The sequence below is a fragment of the Lactuca virosa genome, chromosome 8 (assembly GCF_052849685.1).
Source record: "Lactuca virosa cultivar CGN04683 chromosome 8, Lactuca_virosa_CGN04683_v6, whole genome shotgun sequence".
NCBI lineage: Eukaryota > Viridiplantae > Streptophyta > Magnoliopsida > Asterales > Asteraceae > Lactuca > Lactuca virosa.
The window spans coordinates 285440432-285454586 of NC_136433.1; positions in this window are offsets into that span (position 1 = coordinate 285440432).

A 14155-nucleotide genomic window follows, 5' to 3' on the forward strand; every position below is an offset into this window, starting at 1 on the left:
TAAGAAATCCTAGATATGTTTGATAGAAACGTGAAATCCCTAGTTAAGTCTAGGAGAAATTGTTGTATGTACTTGTTTGAACACACTCAGGTGTGAAAAGTTGCTTTGTGAAAACTTTTGAATGGTGACTTGGGAACTGTGAGACAATACTCGGGACGAGTATGAGTAGGTGTGAATAGTAGTAGAGGCCTATACTACTGGAAGCACAAGACTTACACTTGGATCAGGGAAAGTCACAAGGTGACCAAGAAGCTAGAAATTGATTCTGTTTTTGTTCGAGTATGTCATTACCTTCGTTTCGGTGATGACTAAGAAGATGAATTTCGTTCAGACCTTAGTGGTCATAAAGAATCGAGTCCGATTAATATACATATGTGAATTGAGTTGATTGGTTCAGAGAACCATGTCTTGTGGAGCGACGAAACTTCAGTCGGAAGATTGAAGAAGGAGATGGTCGAGGTAGTCGATAAAAGTATAACAGCCTTCATTAAAGGATTAAGCAACTATTAGCTAGAAATGCTACTGGTTATGAAGAAATTATATCACATTAGAACATGAAGGAAGGTTTCTTCTATGATAGTGTTTGACTAATAGAAATAAGAGTATGATTCATTGTATGTTCTTTTGCGTTATGAAATCAAAGGTCATTAGAATATGACCATTCGAGTTGTTGTTGTAGCAAAAGTGAAGACCTTATTTTTGGTTGAGTCTATAACCCAAATTCATGAAGGAGTAAGAGTCTGCAATGAGAATTGATTTTTCTTTAATTCAGAGATTAAGACCGGAAGCCCAATAGAGAACGAAGAGCGAGTGCATATTTGAGCACCGCCATCAATTAAGAAGTTTGAAGAGTTTGACAATCGTTTAGTTAAAGGCTGTACATTTCAGATTACCATAGAAAAGGCACGCGAGGACCCGAATGTTATGACTGGTCCATTTCTCGTCAACTCTAGACCTGCTCACATCTTAATTGATTCTGATGCCTCAGATTCTTTTGTGTCTCATGAAATTACGCATTCTTTTCAAATTGCTTATCATAAATTCGCCCAATCATTTCATGTAGATACCGCGGGAAGTGTATCATTACTTGCTGATAAAGTCTATAGAGATTGTGTCATAGAAATTGAAGGTTATAGTTTTCTTGCTAACCTGATTTATGTCTCCTTGCCCAACTTTGATATTATTATCGGCATGGATTGGTTATTAAAGAACCATGTAGAACTCTTGTGTTACGAAAAGATAATACGCATTCCTATTGAAGGAGAGAATCCTATTTATGTCTACTGTGAACACAGACTTAAAATCTTAAAAATAATTTCTTTCCTAGACACCCGTAAACTTATATCGAAGGAGTATTCTACTTATCTAGCCTATACAATTGATATCTCAAAAGAGGGGAAGAAAACTGTAAATGATGTTCCTGTTGTTAATGAAAATCCTGACGCTTTTCCCGATGATTTGCCTAGACTACCCCGGATAGGCAAATAGAATTCTGAACTGACTTTATGTCTAGTGCTGCTCCAATTGTCAAAAACTACTATACAGAATAATAGCGTTTGAATAATTGTCGACCGGCTGACTAAGAGTGCATATTATCTTGCCATACGTGAAACAGATCCAATAGAGAAATACACACAAGTATACTTGGATGAAACTGTTGTGAAACATGGTGTGCCGCTAAAGAATTACTTTCGATCGTGATAGTAGCTTCACTTCTCATTCTTGGGCAAGTATGCAATGTGAATGGGGATCTCGTGTTACTCTTAGCACAGCTTATCATCCCCAGACAAATGGTCAGAAGAAAAAGAACAATCCAAACAGTAAAAAATATATTGAATGTATATGAAGCACTATATAGGCGTAAATGTCATACTCCATTATGTTGGTATGATGTAGGAAAGAAAGTCCTTAGTGGCCCTGAAATGATTCAAGACACCACTGATAAGATTCAAATTGTACAAGAAAGAATAAAAGCGGCCCAGGATCGACAGAAGTCCTATGCAGAAAAGAGGAGGTGACCCATAAAATTCCAGTTGGGTGATTTCGTAATGCTGAAGGTATCCCCATGGAAAGGAATTATGTGATTTGGGAAGAAAGTAAAATTAAGTCCTAGAATTGTTGGTCCTTTCAAAATCATCCATAGAATTGGTAAGCAAGCCTATCGGTTGTAATTGCTTGAAGATTTAGCAGGTATTCATGATGTGTTTCATTTGAGTTATCTACGTAAATGTTTGATCATTTATGATGAAACGGTCCCGTTATCCGAGGTGAAACTGGATAATAAATTAAGATATGTAGAAGAACTTGAAGAGATCGTAAACGAATGAACGACTAATCTATGTAATAAAGAAGTAGAGTTGGTGCTTGACAAGTGGAAACACCATCGAGGCCGAAATTATACTTGGGAAAATAAGAACGAGATAAGAACGAAATATCCCCATTTGTTTTAATCGTTGTGATTTCGGGGACGAAATCCTCAAAAGGAGGAGGTATTTGTAACATACACGTTAATAACCTTGTTCGATTATCGTGTTTTGTAAAGCTTATTAGATTAAAATGAATAATATTATATGTTTTTGAGCGTTGAGTTCTAACAAGATAGTTTTTACGAGATTTGAAGTAAAACTATGTTTAGAATCACTCGAAATGTATTGGAAGTCTTATGAGATTCCAATAAAAAGTCAATATTGAAATCAACGAAAATATAAAGTTGGAAATAAATAAAAATAATGTAATTGAAAGTTTTAGATTATCTCGTTAGAAACATTTAGGCGAAAACCTCATCGAAATCCGAGTTATAACGAAGAAGTTATGACCAATCGAAGATCCGCAACAAAACCGGCAAAACACTATTTAGCATAAAAAGTGAGTTTTCGATAAACGACTTTTTAGCTTTAGTGATCTAAATGAAAGTCGTATTATTCGTTAAACCGAGAATTTTCATAAAAAGAACGTCCAAATCTGACTTCGTATGAGGAAGTTATGATTTTTCTAAGTTTCAGTATAGCAGTATACAACTAAAAACTCGAAATAAAGATCGAGTGATTTTTAGCCGACACAACCTAAGTGAGAATCGAAGGTCTCGTCAATAGTAGTACAACGGTAAAAAGACAGACAAAAACAGACGTCGGATGAAGAAGTTATGATTTTTTAACGGATTTTCCTGTCCCGGTCTGTTAAAAATTATAATATTAAAATAAAGTCAAAATTAGCCAACAGAATCTAAACGCAAGTTGTAGAGAATAATCTCGCCTACGCGTGCACATAAAGAACATTGAAAACAAAGCTCGTATGCGAAAGTTATGAATTTTTGAAGATTTGGGCACAAAATCCGAGAAGCTTCGCATACTATGCTCAGACTCGGCCACGTACAAGCCTCGCATAAGTGACGAGTGTCCAAATCGTGTCATGTCTGAAGCGAAGGTCCAATAGCGAAGAGTTGTGTGTCCCACCCGTGGCCTATCCGAAGCGAGTCACCTGGCCCCTCGCATGCGAGCCATGTGCCCCTCCCCCTCGCCTCGCATCCGACGTGTGTTCCTTCTCCCTTCGGTTCGAGCCCTCGCAGGGTATATAAGGGAGGTGCGAACCCTCCCGATTTTGGTTATAATTTTGCACACTTTTACACCCTAAACTTTATTTTAAGCCACTTTTAATCCCCCGAAGCCCCAGGAACCTACCTAACACCTGAAAAACATCCCGAAGTACCCGAATACCCCGATAAATTTATCTTTTCGGTTTGAAACTCAACCCTCGCAAGGCCCGGTTTTCAATAAAGGTCCCGGTTTTCAATAAAGCTCCCGATTTTCAATAAAGCTCCCGGTTTTCATCGAAATAAGTTAATTATAGAAACGAAGTGCTGCCCAAATTACTATTTGAACCTCTGGTTATTTCACGGTGAGTTCAAATTATAGGAACAATTGTATGTTATGTGTTATATGTTCAATGTGATTTTCCGTGTTTTTATGAAAATGAGCTATACCTTTGACTTGAAGTAAATGACTAAGCATCACTGGGGTACTGGTATGTAGCCTTTGGCCATGAAGTGAATGAGTAAGCATCACTTTGGCACTGGCAGAATGTTGGATAGGGCTAAAAGCCTGTAAATTCTAGCAAAATGTTTATTCAGAAATCGTTTATTTTGTGTGCCACTTGGGCTGAAGTCTTATTGATGTATATCAAGTTAAACTTTTTAATCTCATTGATTGTAAATCTTTGAATCAGATCATTTGTTGATTTGGAAAGCTTGTCACATGATTCACATATGCCTTTATTGCTCTTTGTTCCTCTTTGCTTCTGTCATATTGGTATATATATGGCATAACATTATATTGTATCTATTTTTGAACTCACTAAGCGTCACCGCTTATCCCTCTCAGTGTTTAATTATTATAGGTAATAAGGATCCAGTATAGACATATACTATTGGAAGAGTTAGAATAGTTAATAATAATACTTTTGTATTTAGTAATCGTGTATGTATAATATTATAATTTCCTGGGTAGTTATCTAATATACTAAAACTATGCGGTTTGTTCCAGTTTTTTGTAATTAAAATATCAATGTAAAATATTGTTTATGAATATGCATGTAGCATGTTTGGAATAATATTGTAAAATTTAGAAAGGGGTTCTTTCAATCATGGTATCAGAGCAGTAGTTTAAGTGAACTAAATACCACTGATTGGAATTTAGCCTTAAACCGTCGGAAGTTCAATATATGAACGGATTCCTTAAGAGTATATGGATACAAACCATAGGAAAAGAATTAAGTGGAATATTGGATAATGATAAATCTTAATATATTAAAGTATTATGCTACTTCAAAATTTTTAGAGCATTAGCTTAAGCGAACTAGGAATTGTAAGGATTTCTAGGCTTAAACTTGAATTGCTAAGTAATGATGGTACGATGAGTGTCTAGTATACTTTAGGTTGAATACCTCACTTGCTATAGTGTGCATACTTTAAGGGAGATGCCTTATATGCTAATATGTGCTAAAAGATATATAAAATACCCGAAAGCGCGAGCACGACTTGGAGATACGTGGTGTCACTCTTTCGAAGCATCCACGTGTCGGTAGAACTATTTCTGTTTCTTCTATTCAATCGGCATGAAACTTTTCGAGATGATAAGGAGACTCACGATAGTTGACATTGATAACTTCATATATAAACATTCAAAGAATATCGTAAAATAAAATCTATCAAGTGATACCGTAAATAGTGGTGTTGTACATTCAAACTATGTATGATGAAATAATAACACCTTTGGAGGAATATTGTGTGTTCAAAGTACATTTGGACAAGATGAATGTTTTGATGTAATCCATGAAGTTGTTCCACTGCTGACCAGATTGAAGCAGTGATTGCTTACAGAGTTAGAAGAACTGAAGATGGTGATAAATACTTCGACAATATCGAAATTGATGTTGTGCAAGATTTAGAAGAATTCAATGAAGATCAAAAGAAAGGCTAACAAAGTTTTCAAACTTAATAGGTCAAGACCTTGCCTAACATGGTGACTTGCATGAGTTAGGAAATGATGCAGATAGTTGGAGATTGGTTGTCTCCACACTACTAGGGTAAATTCTGGTATAGTATGTCTTGTAAAGTAGACACTACCCGAGAAAGAATTTATATGAAGAATTTGGAAGTGAAATTTCTAGCGACCTTAGAAAAATATTAGGATATGCTAGATCGAGCTTATGCATAAAAGAATTCTAGAAGGTGAATTTAAGAAATCCTAGATATGTTTGATAGAAACGTGAAATCCCTAGTTAAGTCTAGGAGAAATTATTGTATGTACTTGTTTGAACACACTCAGGTGTGAAAAATTGCTTTGTGAAAACTTTTGAATGGTGACTTGGGAACTGCGAGACAATACTTGGGACGAGTATGAGTAGGTGTGAATAGTAGTAGAGGCCTATACTACTGGAAGCACAGGACTTACACTTAGATCAGGGAAAGTCACAAGGTGACCAAGAAGCTAGAATTTGATTCTGTTTTTGTTCGAGTATGTCATTACCTTCGTTTCGGTGATGACTAAGAAGATGACTTTCGTTCAGACCTTAGTGGTCATCAAGAATCGAGTCCGATTAATATACATATGTGAATTGAGTTGATTGGTTCAGAGAACCATGTCTTGTGGAGCGAAGAAACTTTAGTCAGAAGATTGAAGAAGGAGATGGCCGAGGTAGTCGATAAAAGTATAACAGCCTTCATTAAAGGATTAAGCAACTATTAGCTAGAAATGCTACTGGTTATGAAGTAATTATATCACATTAGAACATGAAGGAAGGTTTCTTCTATGATAGTGTTTGACTAATAGAAATAAGAGTATGCTTCATTGTATGTTCTTTTGCGTTATGAAATCAAAGGTCATTAGAATATGACCATTCGAGTTGTTGTTGTAGCAAAAGTGAAGACCTTATCTTTGGTTGAGTCTATAACCCAAATTCATGAAGGAGTAAGAGTCTGCAATGAGAATTGATTTTTCTTTAATTCAGAGATTAAGACCGAAAGCCCAATAGAGAACGAAGAGCGAGTGCAGATTTGAGCACCGCCATCAATTAAGAAGTTTGAAGAGTTTGACAATCGTTTAGTTAAAGGCCGTACATTTCAGATTACCATAGAAAAGGCACGCAAGGACCCGAATGTTATGACTGGTCCATTTCTCGTCAACTCTAGACCTGCTCACATCTTAATTGATTCTGATGCCTCAGATTCTTTTGTGTCTCATGAAATTGCGCATTCTTTTCAAATTGCTTATTATACATTCGCCCAATCATTTCATGTAGATACCGCGGGAAGTGTATCATTACTTGCTGATAAAGTCTATAGAGATTATGTCATAGAAATTGAAGGTTATAGTTTTCTTGCTAACCTGATTTCTGTCTCCTTGCCCAACTTTGATATTATTATCGGCATGGATTGGTTATTAAAGAACCATGTAGAACTGTTGTGTTACGAAAAGATAATACGCATTCCTATTGAAGGAGAGAATCCTATTTACGTCTACGGTGAACAAAGACTTAAATCTTAAAATTAATTTCTTTCCTAGAAACACGTAAACTTATATCGAAGGAGTATTCTACTTATCTAGCCTATACAGTTGATATCTCAAAAGAGGGGAAGAAAACTGTAAATGATGTTCCCGTTGTTAATGAAAATCCTGATGCTTTCCCCGATGATTTGCCTAGACTACCCCGGATAGGCAAATAGAATTCTGAACTGACTTTATGTCTAGTGCTGCTCCAATTGTCAAAAACTACTATACAAAATAATAGTGTTTGAATAATTGTCATGGTATAAGTGATCCAAGTGTTCGATTGTGTCTTCGGAGGCTAAGGGTGTAATCGTAATTGGATATCTCGATCTTTTATGGATAGTGGGTTTTTTTCAGGAGGTTTTAAGGTTTGGGTGTGTTGTTAGGTACGTAGGGCTTCTTTCCACCTTTTCGTGGATATAAGGTTTGTTGCAAACGGACCTAGGATGAGGGAGTTATGGTATTTTGAAGATATTGGCAAAATTGGCCCCTTGATGGAAAAAGCTTGTATTCCGACCCCATGCATGCAAGGATGGCATGCGCTTGAGTATGCCCAGCGTAAGCTAAGGTACGCCCAACGTAGTATTGTAAAACTGGACGCGAGTGGTTGAGTTGTACGCCCATCATAGTGGCACTACGCCCAACGTAGTGTGTAGGATCCCAAAACGCTAAAATTTAGGGTTGACACACTATTTAAACACCTTAAGTCCCAGGTGTGAGCCTCCCTTTCATCCTCCATTATCATAAACCCTACTCGAGCTGTAGCGTCATCCTAGAGTGTTGTGAGCCTTTTTATATGCATCTTTGGTGGGTTTTAGAGTATATTCATAAGTGGAAGCTTTGTTCAAAGTGATGAATCAAGGGGAAGGCTCATAGATCTCGACTTTTGCTCCATTTTCAGCTCATTAAAGGTAAAAAGTTCTAACCTTGCTCATTAGAAGTTGAAATCTAAGTTTATGTGGGTTTTTGGTCCCATTTTGACCTCATGGGTGAGATCTAGTGGTTGGACACCACTCCAGGGGCTTTGACTTGTTACTCTTAGCATTTCTGAGGTTATAAGTTCATAAAGTTGCCACCCTCGAGGTTAAAAATCATTCATGCACGTTCTAGATGGATTAAGTTGGGTATTAATGGATTAAGATGGTATTTGGGTCCCTTTGAATCATGCAAATGCATAAAGGTGCCGAGTTTATGCATTAAGAGCTTTATTTTGAGGTTCCTTGAAGATTTGGTGTAAAGTGCTTAAGTGGTTAAGCCATAAAATGAGTTTCGGAGATCTGCGTCTAAGCCCTGCGTAACTAGAGGTACACCCAGCATACCTCCTTTTGGTCGCGATCTAGATTCCCTTGAGTACTCCTAACGTAACTTGAGCTTACGCCCCACGTTCGTGGATATGTGCGATTTGGGCTTCTTTCCGTCTTTGGGCTTGAGGGGTTTTGTTTAGGGTTGGGCTTATGTATATTTTTGGGCTTGTTTATGTCTAAGAACTTTTGAGAATTGGTCTTGTTATTGGGTAAGCCTTGTTGGATTTAGGATTGTGGTTTTGGGCCTTAGTGGGCCCAATGGGCTTGAGCCTCGTGGCGTTTTCTTTGGAACTTTTTGGGCCATCTGAGATTTATTATTGGACAAGGAATTGTTTGGATTTAGGATAAGGCCCATATGGGGGTTGGGCCTAATTTGCCCAATTTAGAAAATTAGGCCATTGGTGAGCTTTTATGAACCTAGTAGTTTTGGGCCTTTTTGGTTATTGGTTTGGGCCTTGGTTTTGGTTCAAGTTGGACCAGGGGTAAAATGGTCATTTTACCCCAAGAATGGATTATAGATTCTAGTTCAGAACCCAATTGCTAATTGAGTGAAATTTTGGTATTGTTAGCTCGCAGAGTTGTCAGGGGAGCAGCTAAGGATTTCTTGCAGTGAGCTTCAGTATTCGAGGTGAGTCTCCTGACTATTCTATGGGTTGAAGGGTTGACCCTTGTCACTTTATATTAAAGACCAGGAGGCGGATCCTGGCGATTTGTATGCAAGACCAGAGTCTGAACTCTTGCAATTGTTGGTTAAGTAGCTATAGATTGTATGCTAGTTGTCTTTATGATACTTGCATGGAAGACCAGGAGGTGGCTCCTGACACTTGTCTGTAAGACCCAGGGTTATGGCCCCCGGCTTGGCAAGGAAGACCACGAGGCTGCTCGTGGCATAATGGCAAGACTATGGATGACACATAGCACTTTTATTGATTGAGATATATGAATGATAAGTATGGCTCGATGATATGGATGTTAATTATGGCTCAGTTGTTATGTATGGTATGTGGTATTTGGGGAACTCACTAAACTTCGTGCTTACAGTTTGTGGTTTTGGTTTCAGGTACTTCCACTTTGGAAGCTAAGGGCCCGGCTTGATCATAGCGTATACACCCGTGTTTTCCGCAATATGTGATTTTGGGATTCAACTCTGATAATTGTGTTACTTAGAAATGTTTTTAAATGTTTGGATCAAGTTACATCTATGTTTTGATTATAACAAAAATGAACTTTTTATCCTTGATTTTTGGGATGTTACAATCACTCTAAAACAAATTATTAGATTGAGGCTCGGATCCATATTTGGCTTCATGATGTGTAAAGGGATGCCGTAAACACACCACAAAGTTATTTAGGTAGACAAAACACTTTGTCAATTTCGATCACTACGAAATTCCTAGATCTTTGAGATTCATTGACTATAAATGGTATGTTATCTCGGATTATGTTTATCTCAAATTCAATAACGGGGATGCCGCAGATCCTTGAATAGATGGTGAATCGCCCATACAAAATTGCGTGGTCCCTGGCAAAAGTTACGCTTGAGATTCGCGAGTCTCACATCATTCTCTACCTATACTCTCAAATTGACGTTAATTACAAGGATGCAATATAACAATTAATAAAACATGAGGGATCAATATTTAAATTTATAAATCTCAATTATAAATAATATTAAATATTTAAATTCACTATTAAATAATAAATAAATATTCAAATTCAGATAAACACATTTAAATAATATTTATCAATTTCCAGATTTAAAACATTTTAAATTTGGTACCTATCCATATTTAATAAACCTTCATATTTGAAAAATGGGAAAAATAATCGAAACCCTAATTCTGCCGATCTCACGTCGTGAGCTGCAACTAAGGTTTTATCAATTACGAAATTTTCAATTATTCTTCTATCAATCAATTTCAAACAAGTATTTTCATAAAACATGGATCTAGGGTAAATGTAATTATGAAGCAATGACTCTGATACCACTGTTGGGCTATATAAGCATCAAATACACTCTAATCTAGGTAGCGGAAAAATCGAAACAACAACGATATACCTAAGTGTACATGCAACCAATGGATCTGTGGTTTCATAATATTACTTCTACTCTATGAAAACCGAAAATACAACGGATGAACACATACCTCTTGTGCAACCAAAGATCTTCGAGCTTGACTCCTCGTGCGTGCCACCTTGTTTGGAGGATAATGACCCAAACTAAAATCCCTCTCTTAGTTCTCACCCAATGAACTCAAAATAGTAGAATAAAAATAACTAGGAGGGGATGAACTATAAGGAGAGTTCTTCCACAAGGAGGGAGAAAGAAGGTGGCGAAAAATTAAGCCAAGAATGAGCAAGGAGGAATGTATCCCTAAGGCCCTATTTATAGCCTTGGATACCTCTTAGGGTTTTATCCTCAAGCCCATGTGGGATGGGATATCCCTATGAATGAAACCCTTATCCAAAGGGAATTTTCTTCCACCACCCTCCTTCCTAGGGTTCTGGAATATTCCTGATTAACCAACTATTGATTAATTTATATTCAACCCATATATTAATTAAACTATTAATTAATTTCCAAATTGTTTTCCAACTAGTTTCTAATTAATTATTAAACCATAATAATTAATAAAGTAATTCCTCCTTTATTTATTCTACTTAATTTGAGTCTTGAGGGCAACCCAAGAGGACTATGGTATTATTAGAAATATCACTAATAGTTAATGACCTTGGACACACTTCCAACAGTGAAGGCATCCCATAATGTGGTGATAGATGATGTATCACGCGTTTTAAATGATCACCACGATGTGACGGCCTATAAACATGGCGTAGTGGCGGTTAAATGAGGAACCCTGATCTCTGTGGTTTGCTCCCCTATTTAAGGGAATGCAAGGCTTATGTTTGCTCACCCTCAGACTCCATCACACTCTCTTAGCCTCCAAGAAAACCCTAACCTCCAACTTGCCTTTTGAGCCTTTGGTGTTGATTTTTTGGTATTAGAAGAAGAAGAAGAAGGTGACATTTGGGCTTGGATTCAACAAGGGACTCTTCTCATCTTCTTGTTGTGCATCTTCTGGACTTTTGTAAGTCCTTAAGTTCCATGATTTTTAGCTCTTTATGCATAGATCTGGGTTTCTAAGCCTTATTCTTCGTGTTAGGACTTATTGGAGTGTCGGAATTCCATAAAGTTACCAACATTATGGATTCACAGAGTCCCTTTAGGGTTAGGAGTGTTGGATCTAGAATTTCTCAGAGTTTTGAACTCTTTCATGTGATCTTGGCCTTTTTTACTCTATTTTGATCTAGTTTGAGTTCAATACATGCATTGGACATGCATGTATATAAATGAAACGATTTTTATGGTTCATTAGATGAGAGAATGCCTTATAGGAAGTTTGAATGGCTGGTTTGATGGATTAAGAGTTTATTAAAATAAGCTGGTTTGAACAGTCACCACGACATGGTGAATAGTCACCACGACATGGTGAATGGTCACCACGACATGGTGGATGGATGTCATGCGACTGTTACGTCCTCTAGTCACCACGGTGTGGCTGGAGATAAGATTGACATGGCGACTGGCTGAGTTGACTTTTTGAATTTGACCTTTGACCAGGGTTTGACCAAGTTTGACCTAAGGGTATTTTGAGTGGTACTTGAGATTTGTCATTTCTTGATGAATAGGTGACTGGTTGAGATTTTTTTCGGAGCTGTAACCCATTCAAAGATCATTTTCAGAATGAGAGGTGAGTTTTCCTCACTATACTTGTAGGTAGAAGGCACCAAGGCCAGCCCAATGGATTTGATATCCTGGTATATTGATTGATGATATGTCGAGTGTGCGGTAGATCTATGCGGTCACCTGATGATTATTGATATACGTTAGTTTGATAGATTGGTATGATTACCCATATTTGTTGGCTATTGATTGTTATGGTATATGTTTGTGTGATATGGTCGATTGGGTTGAGGCGGTACTACTGTGTACTAAAGGCCAAGATACCCAAGGCGGTTTAGATAGGTTGAAGGCCTACAAGGCATTCCAGTCAGGCCGAAAGCGCTGAGAGCGGTCCAGATAGGCTGTAGGCCCGATGCGGCAGTCTGGTCATGCTGAAGGCTCCAATAGCGGTCGAAATATTCTGTAGGCCCGGTGCGGCGGTACAGCCAGGCTGAAGGCTCATGTATGCATGCTGTTATTTATATGGCTATGTGTGGTACTTTGGGGGAAATCAATAAGCTATGGCTTATGGTTTAAGTTTATGTTTCAGGCACTTCAGATGATCGGGGCAAGGTGAAGGCATGATCGTACACATCCTTCGATGTTATGTTTTAGAGATTTATGATACATTGATCTTGGGGATATCTGTATTTGATACTTGATTTTGATATGGGTTTTGTTTGAAAACAATGGTTTTTCTTAAATTAAAAATGAAAACTTTTATCATGAATTTTAGAATGTTACCAGTTGGTATCAGAGCTCTGGTTTGAGTGATATGGATGAATATTCGTATGAATCCAGACTTAAACTAAGGATCTGTGAAACTTTCTAATTATTTCCAAATTATTTTCAGATTATTTTTAAATTAAGTTCAAATTGTTTTTAAAAGTAACCCAGGAAGGATGAGATGTGTACGATCAGCTAGAGCAAGACATTATACCCCAAGTTACCACACTGTCACTTGTTTATGATGATTATGATAGAACTGCATGATAGTGATAGGTTAGGGATCTTAAGGAATTGCATGATAGAATTACCTAATGTACGATGCCTGATAGCTTAGGAGGGCTTTTTATATGTTAGGTGAAATTGACATCATTACTGTAGGTTCTTAGTGTGTGCATCATAGTTGTACATAACAAAGATTCTATAGCCTGAGAATGATATATTTAGCTTTATTTCCTATTATTTTCCGATAAAGGGCTTAGCATAGAGTCAAGTATTCGACTGTCTATAGGATCCAACGTTATGTATGATTAGCATGCACACGTGACTGCAGGGTTGTTGGAAGTTTCATGAGTGGGTGCAGTTCATAGCAGGTCAGCGTAAGGAATGATTAGCCACTCTTGAGAGAATGAGGACAAGATGAATGTGTATCCTAGGTGCTTGGACCTAGAATTCGGGAATTTCGTATGATGATCTGCCTAGTTTTATTGTGTCTTAGTGCCAGTCGACTCCACTGCTCGAATGTTGCTTGCTTTGTGTTTCTTGGGACTCATATGGATGAGAGTTAACTATCAAATGAATACGTTAAATTACATGCTACGAAGGTTAAATAATCTTATAATGAAGAATTTGGTCCTATTGCGCAGCTCTTAACTGAGTCTAACCATTGTAGGGTTGAGTCTTTTAGTCGAAAGATTATTTAAGTTTTGTTGCATGTAATTGTATTCATGAAGTGGTTAGCTGAAATTAGTAGGGGCTCTTCAGCAACTAATGGCAGGGGAGGTGGGGAATCCTAGAAGAGCCTAGGAAGTACTTTAGTGCAGTTTCTACAATATTTAGTGGGTGTTGGAAGTACTATTAGGAGTAGGTGACTTACAGGACTCAAGATGATTGTTAAGGAAAGTATAGATAAGTGTGGAAGGTAGTTTTCGACTCATACTACTGGAAGCACATGATCCATACTCGAATAAAGGCAAGTCACAAGGATTCTAAGGAGTTGGTTGAGGGTCGATGGCATGGTTGGTAACATGATTCGTGATAGTGTTACTGTATATGAAGTTCTTTTGGTTATGGTTCTTTTTGTTATGGCTGTTCAGGATGAGGTAGTGTCAGTTGAGTCACAGGACTCAAGAAGGAAG